General features: G+C 42.3%; 1 protein-coding gene and 1 pseudogene across 1 annotated transcript in view; one reads left to right on the top strand and one right to left on the bottom strand.

The window, feature by feature from the left end:
* Nucleotides 1-14,301, top strand: part of LOC132837099 (uncharacterized) — a 489,878-nt gene that overhangs the window by 175,772 nt on the left and 299,805 nt on the right. The window lies entirely within an intron of this gene.
* On the bottom strand, nt 12,512-13,237 carry LOC132837217 (uncharacterized; annotated as a pseudogene).

Raw genomic sequence — 14,301 nt, 5'->3', positions numbered from 1 at the left:
GTGACTCACAGGGACAAATTAACATAGAACTACAGATCCATTGACATGACATTGCACATAAGAGGTCCATTTGTCATATCATGTCCATTCCAACCCAAAGACACCAGATGGCCATTCTAATTCCACCTTCCTGCAACTAGCCCATAACCCTGCAGCTGAGAGCCCTTTTCTGCAATCTGAATGTATTTCTCAGTTTGTTCCTGTCAGTCTCTGTTTCGTAGATATGTAAATGTATTTATCAATTGCTTCTGAATGAATATTTGAATGGATTTATCCATCTCGACTTGTAAATATCAAAATACAATTATTAGTATGTATTTGTCAGTCTTCACAATGTGAATGAGTGAATTTATTGGCCAGCCTATCCCTGTCAGATTTTGTTCTGTTAATCTGAGAATGTCAGTAATAACCTGTCCCTGTGAGACTGTGGTTTGTTAATAGGTGAATGCATTTATCAACATAAACCTGTCAGTTTTAATCAATGTGAATGTGAGAGTGCTGTTATCCAGCTGTGCCTGTCAGATTCTGCTGTGTGAATGTGACTGTCATTTTCAGTCTCTACCTGTCAGTTTTGTGAAATGGGCAAGTGATTGTCAATCAATGTGTCGCTGTCAGTTGTTGCAATGAGAATGTGTGACTGTAATTATCAATCTGTCATGTCACTTTCTGCTATGTCCATGCATGTATGTATTTTACAATCTGCACCGTTCAGTTTCTGCTCTGTATCTGTGGCTTATTTATCAATCTATTGCTGTCTGTCTTTGCAATGTGAAAGTGAATTGATCAACCTTTCCTCGTTAGTTTCTGTTCTCTGAATCAGAGTGTTTAGTTATTAATCTGTAACTGTCACTTTTGGATTTGTGAATGTGTAAATGCATTAATCATTCTGTATCTGTCATATTCTGCTTTGAGTTTTCCAGAGAGTTTAGTTTTGATCTGTCCCTGTCAGAATGTATGTGTATCTGTAAATGTAGTTACCAATCCATACCTGTCAGTTTTTTCTGGCTGAATACTTGTGTGAAATTGTCAGTCTATCCCTGACCAATTCTGCTGTGTGAATATGAGAAATTCAAAAGCAACTCTTCCTGTCAGTCTCTGCAATGTGAATATGTGAGTGTAATGTGAATATGTGAGTGTTTTATCAACATTTCCCTGTCAGTTTCTGCTCAGTGAGACAGTGTTGTGATCCATATATTCTGCCCGATGAATATTTGAGTGTCTTTATCAAATTATACTTGTCAGAAAATTTTCTCTGCATATACAGAAGTTTAGCAGTCAGTTTCGTCAATGTGAATATGTGGGCACAGGTTTGAATCTATGCCTATCTGTTCCTGCCAAGTCAATATGAGAGCGCAGTTTTCAATCTCTACCTGTCAGATTCTGTGTGAAATTGACTGTACTTATCAAACTGTATCGGCGAGTTTATGTTATGTGAAAGTGGAAGTGTTCTTATCACTTTGTACCTGAGGTTTTCTGTTATGTGATTAGAAGAGTGTAATTTATCCCTGTCAGTGTCTGCTTCATATATCCGAGGAAGTAATTAAGTTATACCTGCCAGTTTTTGCTATATGAATGAGAGTGTAGGTATCAACCAATATCTGGCAGTATGAGCTATGAGAATGAGAGTGTTGCTATCAGTCTGTACCTTTCAGTTCCTGTTATTTCAACATGTGAGTTTAGTTATAAATCTGTACCAGTCAGTTTCTGCTTGGTGAATATGTGAGTGCATATAACAATCATTCCTTGTTAGTATCTGTGTTGTGAATAAGGTTATGAATTTGTAAACCTGTCAGTTTCAACAATGTGCATATGGAAATATAGTTATTAATCTCTACCTGTTAGATTCTGCTCTGTGAACATGATGCAGTTATCAATCTCTTTGCTTTGTGAACATCCAAATATAGTCATCAATATGGACATATTGATGCGCATATGTGTGTGTATTTCCCAACCTGTCCCTGAGCGTTTCTTGTGTGTGTGTGTATGTGTGTGTTTTGATATGGTTTGGCAATGTCTGAATGCCTTTATCAAAATGTATGTCAGTTTCCATAATGTACATGTTATGAGTCCAGTTATCAATTTATGACTGTAACATTCTGTTCTGTGAATAGGTAAGTAGTGGTTATCATCTGTACCTGTTTGTTTCTGCTACGTGAATGAATGAGGATAGTTGTCAACCTGTTCCTGTCAATTTGTGCTGTGAATGTGTCAGTGTAGTTATCAGTTTGCATCTGTCAATTTCTGCTGGGTCAATGAGAGAGCATAGTTACCAATTTGTACCTGTGAGATTCGGCTTTGTTGTTTTTGAGTATCGTTGTCAAACTGTACATGACAGTGTGTTTTTTCCTCTGAATTTGAAAGTGTAGTTATAAACCTTTACCTGTTAGGATATGCCATGGGAAAGTGCTTGTCAATTTCTGCTAAGTGAATGCAGTTATCCATCTGTGCCTGTCAGTTTCTGCTATCTGAATGTATGAGTGCAAGTATCAATCTATGTGTCTCAGTTTCTGTGACAAAATGAGTTTAGTTTTTGATTTGTACCTGTCAGTTTCAGATGTGTAAATGTATGAATGCAATTATTAATATATCCCTGAATGTTTCTGCTTGTAAAAATGCAAATATATTCATTAAATCAAACCCATCATTTTCTGCAATGTAAATATGAAAATGTGGTTATCAATCTGTAACTAACAGTTTCTGTTCCGTGAACATATGAGTGTTGTAATCCATCTGTACTGGTCAGTTTCTGGGATGTGAATGTTCTTGTATAATGCAGCACATTATATGACACAGTAGCTCAGTGGTTGGCGCTGTTGCCTCACAGTGCCAGGGACCCAGATTTGTTTCCTGCCTTGGGCGACTTGGTGGAGTTTGCACATTCTCCCTGTGTCTGTGTGAGTGTCCTCCCACAGTTCAATGATGTGCAGATTAGGTGAATTGGCCATGCTAAATTGCCCATAGTGTTCAGGGACGTGTAGGGTAAGTGCATTCATCACAGGTAAATGTAGAGTGATAAGGAAATGGCTTTGGGTGGGATACTCTTCGGAGGGTTGGTGTGGACTTGCTGGGCTTAAGGTCTGTTTCACACTGTATGGATTCTAATTCTAACTAAAAAGACGAGACCAGAAAGTATCTGCTATATGTGTTATTAAATATAAATTTATTAGTTATTAATCTCTCCCCATCAGTTTATTTGCTAATGTATAAATGCATTTTTCAATCTGAATCTGCCAGTTTTTGCAATATGAATATGTGAGTGCAGTTATCATTCTATGCCTGTCACTTTCAACTCTATCAATTTGAGAGTGTATTTATCAGTTTATACCTGTCAGGTTCAGCTAAGTGAATGTGAATAGGGAAGGCAACCATCTCATCGTATTATCACTAGGCTATTTGTCCAGAGAGCCTGTGGACTATTATTCTGTGGACCCAGGTTCAAATCCCATTAATGGAGATGGTGGCATTTTAATTCAATATAATCTAAAAATAAGAGTTTAATGCCAATTCTCAGGGGAAAAAAAACTTCTGATTCACTGACATCCTTCAGGGAACAAAAGCTGCCATCCTTACCTGGTGAGGCCTACATGTAATTCCAAACCCACAGCAATGTGGCTGGCACTTAAGTGCCTCCAGACAATTAGGGAGACTCAGCAATGCACACATCCCAGAAATAAGAAAAAGAAACATGTGGGAATACAGTTATCAATCTGTTCCTGCCAGTTTCTGCTTTGTGAATGGGAGTAAATTTATCAGTCCATACCTGTCAATTTCTGCAATGCCAATATGACTGCAGTTATTAATCTGTGCCAATCAATTTCTGTTTGCAATGTCAATATGGGAGAGTAAATCTGTACCTGTCAGTTTCTGCTAAGTGACTATGGTTAGCAAATTGTTCCTTCAGTTTCTGCTTTCTGAATCTGCGAGTGTAGTTGTTAATCCATACCTATCAGTTTCTGCAAAGTGAATATTTGAGATTTGTTATGAATATGTAACTATCAGATTCTACTCTGTGAATATGGGAAAGCAGTTACATTGCTGTCTCCATTGAATTCTGTTCTGTAAATCTGAGAGAGCAGTTATTAATCTGCACTTGTCAGTTTCTTGTTTGTGAATGTGTGTAATTACCATTCTCTCCCTGCTAGTTTCCCCCTAGTTGTATATATGAATTTGCTTATCATTCTGTCCCTATGAAGACTAGGAAACTTGGGGAAATAAATATTGATATCTTGAAAACAGTCCAAATACCAAAAGAGGAGGTGCGAGAGGTAATTAAAAAAACAGAAAGATGTCCCAAACTCTGGGACTGCATCAAGTATATCCCAGGGTGTTGGGAAGCTGCATTGATAATTTGTTCACATTTTCTGTAATATATCATAGGGAGGGCCAACCAGTTCCTGTCATTTATTGCAATATTTTAGTTATCGATCAGTTTCTGTCATATGAATGTGTCAGTATCATCATTAATCTATCCCAGTCAGTTACTGCAACGTGAATAAACAACTGTAGTTATCAAGCTGTAACTGTTTCTGCCTTGTGAATATGAGTATAGATATGCATCTATACCTTCAGGTTCTAATGTTGAATGTGAGAGGATCATTGTCATTCTACACCTGTCATTTTTTGCTTGTCAAACTGAATATTGATTTCAATCTGTACTTGTCAGATTCTGCTCTGTGAAACTGTGAGATCAGTTATCAAACTATATTTGTCAGTTCATGCAATATGAAACTGAGAGTGTTATTACTAATCTCTTCCTGTCAGTTTCTGCTTTGTCGATATGATAGATTTGTTATCAAACTTTCTCTGTCAGTAACTACAATGTGAATGTCTGAGTGTATTTACCAATTGCCCCTGTCAGTTTCAGCTCTGTGTATCTGAGTGTACAGTTGTTAATCTGTAACTGTCAGTGTCTGCCATGTGAATGTGTGAGTGCATTTATCAATCTTTCCCTATCAGCTTCTATGTTGTGAATATGCTTAGCAATTTGTAGCTGCCCATTCTGGTATGTAAATATAGTTCTGAATTTCTTCTTGTCGATTTCTGCTATATGTGTTAGAGCGTGCAATTAGCAATCTGCACATACACTTTATTGCAATATGAATATCAGAATATAGCTACCAATCTGACTGCTCTGTGAATGTATGTGTACAGTCATTAATCTGTACATGCCAGCTTCTCCTTTGTAACTCTGTGAATTTAGTTATCGATCTATGCCTGTCAGTTTCTACTGTGGGAATACAATCTGTACCTGTCAGTTTCTGCTCAGTGCATTTGTTTTGTGTCATGGATTGTGTAATAGAAAATCAAAGGTTTTTCAAATCCTATAATGCAGGCTCTGACTGGAAGGAATAATATCACGGGCTGTTCTTCAGGATGCCATCAGATTTTCTCAGTGCATAGCTACATACTTTTGTGAATAATGCTGAGAAATTAATAGGTGTTACATTCCTTTGTTTGTGTCGAAAGGAAAGGGGAACAAACAAATAAATTGTATTTTAGCCAACTGACCACCATGTTCCTGCTATGGGAAAGAGAATTGGCTAATTCACTTCAACATTCTATTGTATTACATAATCCTGCTCTGTGGTGTGATGGTGCAAGCCATTAGCAGTACTTTCCTGATGCTCAATGGTGGGAATGAGGAAAGTGAAAAGTCTTGTATTTTTGTCATACAGTGGAGAAGATTTAAATCACTCAGGCAATTTATTGAACATGATTGACCTCATCTTGCAAAAAAAAGTGAGGATTTATGAATTACAAGATTCGGCTAAATCACTTTGTTGAATTAAAACGGTGTTTATTTGATTATATTGCTAAATTGAGGATATGACTGTATTTTCTTGCTTTATGTAATATTTCATTGGGTGGGGCAAATAGGATTCTTTGCGGAATATTAAAGTGAATTTGGAGACAAATTTACCCACATTTATTAAATAAAAAACTAATACTCAGCAGAGTGAAAATTCAGTTCTATTCCGGCAAGGTGAATATGCTGACAATTATTTTGGTATCTCTTCTGCTGCCATGACACACTTATTAAAATGAAATGTTGGCTGAATGGGATTCATTGTTTGTTTTTGTATAAACATTTTGTATATATACACTTCTGTTTCCTGCAGTGTATTTGTTTGTCCGTTGCTGTTCGTCTCTGCATCTTGTGTGCCGATATGGTAAGTGTATTTGCGACTCAATCAGAATCAGTCTATACCTTTTGTGTATGTGTGTTTGTGCTCAGTAATGATTCACTACTTGTTGAAACTATGTAAAAGCACAATGTCATTGTTTATTTGGTTTGTGACATTTAAAATGCCCTATTAAATGTAAACTTGATTTAGTACACCACTGCTTACTTTAGACAACCAGTCAATTTCAAACATGGTGTGAATGTTAATGGCGCATGAATCATATTAATTGAAACTTGCAAGATTTCTGTGGAGAATGCAGAGGAAAATAAACTGTCTTTCCGCAGTTGTGTCTGACTGTTTGTTTGGATATATCTCTGCAAAATAGAGCTCAAGCTAAGTCTGATCCAATCTGTTCTGTGCCTGTGGAAAAGATGCACTCTGCTTTGACAGTGGTAACATGCTGTTTGTTAGAAGCAACTTGTCACACGTGGCATTGTACTGAGGAAATATGACATTGACTTCAGCATTCAAATATTTCCTTGGAGGAAGACAGAAGAATTTTCAGCTGTAAATCAACATAAGCCACGTAAGATTAAACCGATCAGTGTGGCAGTCAGTTAATAATCATTAAACCTAGCAATTCAAACAGAACCAGGTTTTGATTCCACTCTTGCCCTGAGTTGCTCCTCGTCATCTTTTCTTCTGTTTGCAACTTTGTGACAATTGGGTGAGATCCAGAACTAACATCTGTACACCTCCATGAATGGAAGTTCCCGAAGCAAGCTGACAATAGCAATTGTAATTATATATATATTGTCGAATAGCTATTATATCAATAGCAAGCTGACAATACACTAAATGTTGAAGGAAAGAACAAGGGACGCTATGTCTAATGTTTTACTCGAAACTTCAAATCTGTTCACTCTACTGCGTGTTCTTTACAAGATTGTCACAAAATTATGGTCGGTGTTTCCATTCTTCACTGCCCAACATCAACAAACAACGTGAAACAGAAGCCTAACAATTAATTCTATCAATGTTTAGAGGATTGCAAACCACAAGAATGTCCCACAGCAGCTTCTTCCCGCTCTGCCTCCCTCAGCAGGCCCACACACAGCCCGAGAAAGGCCTCTCTCTTCCCCCCAGCCCGCTCACTCCAAGTTCCGGGACCAGGTCCTGCTCCGCTCGGCCTCTTACAAACAGCCCCCGGTTCTCCCTGAACTCACCCCGAATCAATCCCGGTCTCGGAGCCCCCTCTGTGTCCCAGGCTCCCATCCCGATGTGCTGCTGGAAAGAGTCTGCTGTTCCCTCGCTTCCCTGGGCGCTGATCTCTCCATTGCGGTCAGTTTCAAACAAACCTCTTGCACTCACTGAGTAAATGCTCCTCAATGGCAGCGCTGGGGGAGGGTCTCACGCATGCGCTCCTCTAGGCACAAATGGTCAGCTTTGGGGAAGGGGCAGCGGCGCGCATGCGCTGCTTCAGGTTGCAAAAATAAATCATTCATATAAAACCGACAGTGACAACAGCAGTGTAGAACCCACACCGAGTATGGGGGATTAGGATCATAGCACAAATATTACTTCCAAAAGAAAAGGAGAGACTAAATCAGCTTGGATTGTTTTCTCTGGAGCAGAGATGACTGAAAGGGGGCACATAATTTTCGTGTAAAAGGTTATGAAGCGTATGAACAGGGTGAATAAAGAGAAGCTGTTTCCCTTGTTTGAGCGATCAATCACAAATAGTGATTGGGTTAGGATTTGGAAAGGATAAGGATTCTCACTATGATGGAGTGTAAGGGGTAAAGATATAGAGGGAATTTCAGAAAAATCTTTTTCACTCAGCAAGTGGTGGGAATCTGGAAGACACTGCCTGGGAAGGAAGTAGAGGCCAGAACCCTTAACCTTTAATTGTCATAATATTTAAAGATATGGGACAAGTGCAGGAAATGAGCACCCCTTCAGTGGTAGCTATCGTGGGTGTAGACTCGTTGGCTGAAGGGCTTTTCTGTGCTGTATGAGTATATCTGTGTCTAGATTAGAGTGGTGCTGGAAAAGCACAACAGTTCAGGCAGCACCAGAGCAGGAAAATCGATGTTTCGGGCAAAAGCCCTTCATCAGGAATATAGTGTCAGCTTTTGTTCTGTGTATCTCAGAGTGTAATTATTAATCTGTACCTGTCAGCCTCTGGTTTATTACTGTGTAATTGCATTTATCATACACCACATGTCAAGCTTTTGTAATGTATATGTGAGAATCTAGTTATCATACAGGCTTTGATTCAACTGCTCCACTCTGAGCAGATATCCGAAACTGACCAAATATCATTTGCTAGCATTTGGCTCATATCCCTTCATATCCTTCCTGTTCATGCACTTTTGAACGTTGTAATTGTTCCCAACCTTCATCACTTCCTCTGGAAGCTCATTCCATATGGACATCATCCCCTGCATGAAAGGTTGTCCCTTAGGTCATTTTAAATCTTTGCCCTCCCACCTTAAACCTATGCCCTCTATGCTCCCCCATTCGAGGAGAAAGACCTTGGCTTTTCATTCTACCAATGTCCCTTATGATTTTATAAGCAGCTATAAAAATCACCCTCAGCTTCCGATCCTCCACAGAAAAAAAAATGCCCCAGCGTATTCAGCCTCTCCTGATAGTTCAAACCTTCTAGACCTGGTAACATCTCTTTCAATATTGTTTGCACCCTCTTAAGACTAACAACATTTTTCCAATAGCCGCGTGACCAGAACTGTATGCACTCCGCTAAAAGTGCCCTAACCAATGTCCTGTGCAGCCCTAACACGATACCCCAGCTCCTATATTCGATATGCTTACCAAAGAAGGCAAGCATGCCAAACACCTTTTTTCCTCAATCTTTTATACCTGCCACTCCACTTTCAACCAGTTATTCATATGCACCTGTAGGTTTTATTGTTTGGCAACACTCGCCAGGGTCCTACCATTAACAATGTAAGTCTTGCCCTGTTTTCAGCAATGAGAGTATATGTGTGACTACCATTCTCTCCCTGTCAGCCTCTGCAATGTGAATATGTGAGAGCAGTTTAGTCAGTTTCTGCTGTGTGGCAGTGAGAGGTAAAGTCCTTAATCTGTACTAACCACTTTGTACTCTTGTGGGCCAATTTGACTTAATTCTCTGGCAGCCACTAACATTCTCTGTGACTGTGGTTTACTCCGTGAGAGAAGGTATGAGATGTTTCATTAACATATCGGGATGCTTTTGAAATGTGAAATGAAGAGATTAATTGCAGATTGCAATACTTGACGCTTGGTTTTGTTTCTGCCAATTCTTCAGGTCCAGAAAAGATTTTTTTTAAGAAAAAAGGGTAGAAAGAAACAGATGCGGTTCGGCAAATGAATGAGCGAGAAAGATTGCCTGAAATATACATTTGTAACCTAATTAACAGGTATTGGTGATTTCTCATCTGAACAACGTCCTCCTTTCTCATACATCATTCTTTTATGCAAAACATACTTCGTTATCTGTGAATCGGCGGGCTTTTCAAATTGGAAAGAAAGCTGTTGATGATTTGTTGAGAGCCATACTCTCGTTGGCTTCGAGAGAAGAGGACGTGCCCTCTCTTGGGAACATATTAAACTTCTTTTTGTTTGCCGCTATTTGCTCAAGTTACTCCCTGTTTGATTATTCCGGGAGCTACAAGCCCCGGTTGGGGTATAAGCCCTGAGTTTCATCATACGTTCCCCTTTTCTTACAGACCCATGGGTAGACATATTGCACACTGATTTCTCAACTTTCAAAACTCCGCGGGGTTCTGTTGGGTGGCAGAATGTTGTAAATGGGGCTTTCTGCTGCGGTTAGAAGCTTTCAAAATGAACCGAGATCAAACCAGAACAGTTGCCGCTGAAAATGTGTTGCTGGTTAAAGCACAGCAGGTCAGGCAGCATCCAAGGAACAGGAAATTCGACGTTTCGGGCATAAGCCCTTCATCAGGAATGAGGAGAGTGTGCCAAGCAGGCTAAGATAAAAGGAAGGGAGGAGGGACTTGGGGGAGGGGCGATGGAGATGTGATAGGTGGAAGGAGGTCAAGGTGAGGGTAATAGGCCGGAGTGGGGTGGGGGCGGAGAGGTCAGGAAGAAGATTGCAGGTTAGGAGGGCGGTGCTGAGTTGAGGGAACCGACTGAGACAAGGTGGGGGGAGGGGAAATGAGGAAACTGGAGAAATCTGAGTTCATCCCTTGTGGTTGGAGGGTTCCCAGGCGGAAGATGAGGCGCTCCTCCTCCAGCCGTCGTGTTGTTATGTTCTGTCGGTGGAGGAGTCCAAGGACCTGCATGTCCTCGGTGGAGTGGGAGGGAGAGTTAAAGTGTTGAGCCACGGGGTGGTTGGGTTGGTTGGTCCGGGCGTCCCAGAGGTGTTCTCTGAAGTGTTCCGCAAGTAAGCGGCCCGTCTCCCCAATATGGAGGAGGCCACGTCGGGTGCAGCGGATGCAATAGGTGATGTGTGTGGAGGTGCAGGTGAACTTGTGGCGGATATGGAAAGATCCCTTGGGGCCTTGGAGGGAAGTGGGGCGCAAGTTTTACATTTCCTGCGGTTGCAGGGGAAGGTGCCGCTGCACCCGATGTGGCCTCCTCCATATTGGGGAGACGGGCCGCTTACTTGCGGAACGCTTCAGAGAACACCTCTGGGACGCCCGGACCAACCAACCCAACCACCCCGTGGCTCAACACTTTAACTCTCCCTCCCACTCCACCGAGGACATGCAGGTCCTTGGACTCCTCCACCGGCAGAACATATTAACACGACGGCTGGAGGAGGAGCGCCTCATCTTCCGCCTGGGAACCCTCCAACCACAAGGAATGAACTCAGATTTGTCCAGTTTCCTCATTTCCCCTCCCCCCACCTTGTCTCAGTCGGTTCCCTCAACTCAGCACCGCCCTCCTAACCTGCAATCTTCTTCCTGACCTCTCCGCCCCCACCCCACTCCGGCCTATCACCCTCACCTTGACCTCCTTCCACCTATCACATCTCCATCGCCCCTCCCCCAAGTCCCTCCTCCCTACCTTTTATTTTAGCCTGCTTGGCACACTTTCCTCATTCCTGATGAAGGGCTTATGCCCGGAACGTCGAATTTCCTGTTCCTTGGATGCTGCCTAACCTGCTGTGCTTTAACCAGCAACACACTTTCAGCTCTGATCTCCAGCATCTGCAGACCTCATTTTTTACCAGAACAGTTGCCGGACTGGAATAGATAATGTGGAGCTTTTGCAATAAGGGAGCACGATACTAAAATAATATCAGAAGACATTGTTCGTTATTAATGCGCTCACGGCGAAGAACATTCATGAAATCCTCACAGGGCTGAATGAAGGCATTCGGCCCATCGAGTCTGAACTTGCCCTCCAAAGAGCATCTTGGATCCTTCAAACAGCTCATGGACTCACTTCTCCTAAAGAGGGACTGTGTGGAAAGTACTTTTATAATCTAAAAGCAAATTAACGATGAAGTACGTGGGTGGCACAGTGGTAAGCACTGCTGCCTCACAGCGCCTGAGACCCGGGTTCATTTCCCGCCTCAGGCGACTGACTGTGTGGAGTTTGCACGTTCTCCCCTTGTCTGCGTGGGTTTCCTCCGGGTGCTCCGGTTTCCTCCCACAGTCACAAAGATGTGCGGGTCAGGTGAATTGGCCATGCTAAATTGCCCGTAGTGTTAAGTAAGGGGTATATGTAGGGGTATGGGTGGGTTGCGCTTCGGCGGGTTGGTGTGGACTTGTTGGGCCGAAGGGCCTGTTTCCACACAGCCCTTTCCGCTCCTTCATGACAACCACCAATTAAATCTGTTGGTTAGAAGCTTTCAAAAGCCTGGTATTTTGTGATTTTTAACAATGATTATATAGTTACAGCTAGTGGGAACGCGAAGGGAGACAATTAGGAGAGAGGGGATTTAATCCGGAATACTCCACTACCTTAATATATGATGTACGAATTACATTGTAGTATGTATTCTTTTCACTGCCGCTGAATGGGAATAAGATTAGATTAAATTACTTACAGTGAGGAAAAAGTCCACACCGACCCGCAACCAGACCCAGACCCATGCCCCTACATTTACATCCCCTGCCCCTAACACTATGGGCAATTTAGCATGGCCGATTCACCTAACCTGCACATCTTTGGACTGTGGGAGGAAACCGACGCAGACACGGGGAGAATGTGCAAACTCCGCAGTCAGTCGCCTGAGGCGGGAATTGAACCCGGGTCTCTGGCTCTGTGAGGCACCACTGTGCCACCCCAGCCATGCATTACTCACTGGTGTTTAACATGCTCGCTTTCTCTCTCGGAACAAAAAGACTGTCTCAAAAAATTGACTCACTGGTGAGTCTTTTTTTTCAGATGCAAATTAGGGAAGGGAGTAAGGTATGATTGTTTGGAATTTATTTTTGTAATGGCAAAAACAAATCACCGAATAAGAATTCACGCATTCTCCTCTGGCATTTTGGCGGACTTTTCAATTCGAAATAAAAACGTTTGCTCTCTCGGCGCCAAATCTTCTCCCGCGCACTTCTCCACAAGCACAAGCCATGTTAACACCACGATAAACAGTGAGGAGAGAGGGCTTTTGTTGGGGGAATTCTTAATTGAAGTAAAATTACAAATTTCTAATATCGTATTATAATAAATTCTGCCATCACCGAAGACCTCGGCCGCTGTATTTTAATTTTCGCTGACTGACTCCCAATCACTGTTTTACTCAATCCCTATTTACTTCATAGTTTTATAATTACAACGTTAATGTTTCCCGCTCTCTCTGAATGTGCCGGGCCGGCCAGGCTCTGTTTAGGCGCGCTCCCCGCGGATCCGGCGGGCCAGCCGGATGTCTTTGGGCATGATGGTGACCCGCTTGGCGTGGATGGCGCACAGGTTGGTGTCCTCAAACAGTCCCACCAGGTAAACCTCGCTGGCCTCCTGCAGGGCCATCACCGCCGAGCTCTGGAAGCGCCGGTCGGTCTTGAAGTCCTGAGTGATCTCTCGCACCAGGCGCTGGAAGGGCAGTTTGCGGATCAGCAGCTCGGTGGATTTCTGGTAGCGTGAGGTTTCCCTCCGGTCGATTTGCGCGCTGTCTGCTTGGTTCTGGCCATTCTCTTTAATCTTCAGTAATATACATACATATATATACACACACACACCTGTCAATGCTGAGGCTACTGCTGGAGAGCCCGCCCTAGAGCTGGGATTGGATACAGCCCTGTCCCTCAACCCACAGAGAAACACCTCCGGAAAGGACGGAAAGGACAGGAAAAGAATTGTTGGAGGCTGATTGGGTAACCTGAAATGACAGTTGGTCAGTTTGAAAATGCCCGCCGAACTCACCCTCACAAAAACTGAAATTAAATTAAACATTCAAACGTAAAACGCCATCCGTCTGCAACTAAGATAAAATTTAATACTTCGTAGTATTTCTTCAAAACCTAGTTAGTGTCAGCGCAGACAGGAGGCGGGATCATTCTGTCTGTAACAGGCGGGAGGAAAGGCGGGGTTTAAAACAGCTCAGACAAACTGAACAACCGAACTTGTATCGGCCGTGAATCAATCTAAACAAACCCGCAAATTTAAACATCTTAAAAGCTAATACAGTGTACACCGATAAAAGGACAGAATCTCACTTTATCTGTTATTTTTTATTACCCCCAGATTGTAATTAGCCCGAAGACAATGTGGAATTGCTGCCTGAACTGTCTGTAACAGGCAGATGGAAGGAACACGCCATGAAAACATGCGCAGCGTCCCAGAATCAAAACTGAACAAAGTAACATTCCTGAACGGGTCAATGAAATACAAACACTACAATATGTCACATTCGTGACTCGGTAGGGTTATAAATAGCGAAGTGAAATAACCAGATGGAGATCAATAAACTTTCCCTATGTGATATATTCCTCATTCACAGGTATTCGCTCTCGTAAACCATGGCATGAATGTTTATTTGATTTATTCAGATCAATTAATATCTAGGGTCGGTTTGCGGTCCGCGCAGGGAAGGAGGAACATTGGATCCGGGCCCGGCTCTTTCCTGACTGAGACAAGTGGGTGGCTCTGATAAGAGCCTTTGGGTTCAGATGGTTAAATGTTACACCGACTGGTTCATTTCTTTGCTGCTGTCTTGGTCACTTTCGCTTTGGGCTTGGCCTTGCCTTTAGCCGGT

This window comes from Hemiscyllium ocellatum, chromosome 49 (genome assembly GCF_020745735.1).
Source record: "Hemiscyllium ocellatum isolate sHemOce1 chromosome 49, sHemOce1.pat.X.cur, whole genome shotgun sequence".
NCBI classification, from domain to species: Eukaryota; Metazoa; Chordata; class Chondrichthyes; order Orectolobiformes; family Hemiscylliidae; genus Hemiscyllium; species Hemiscyllium ocellatum.
Note: the sequence above shows the minus strand (reverse complement) of the source record. Positions and strands in the feature narration are given on the sequence as shown.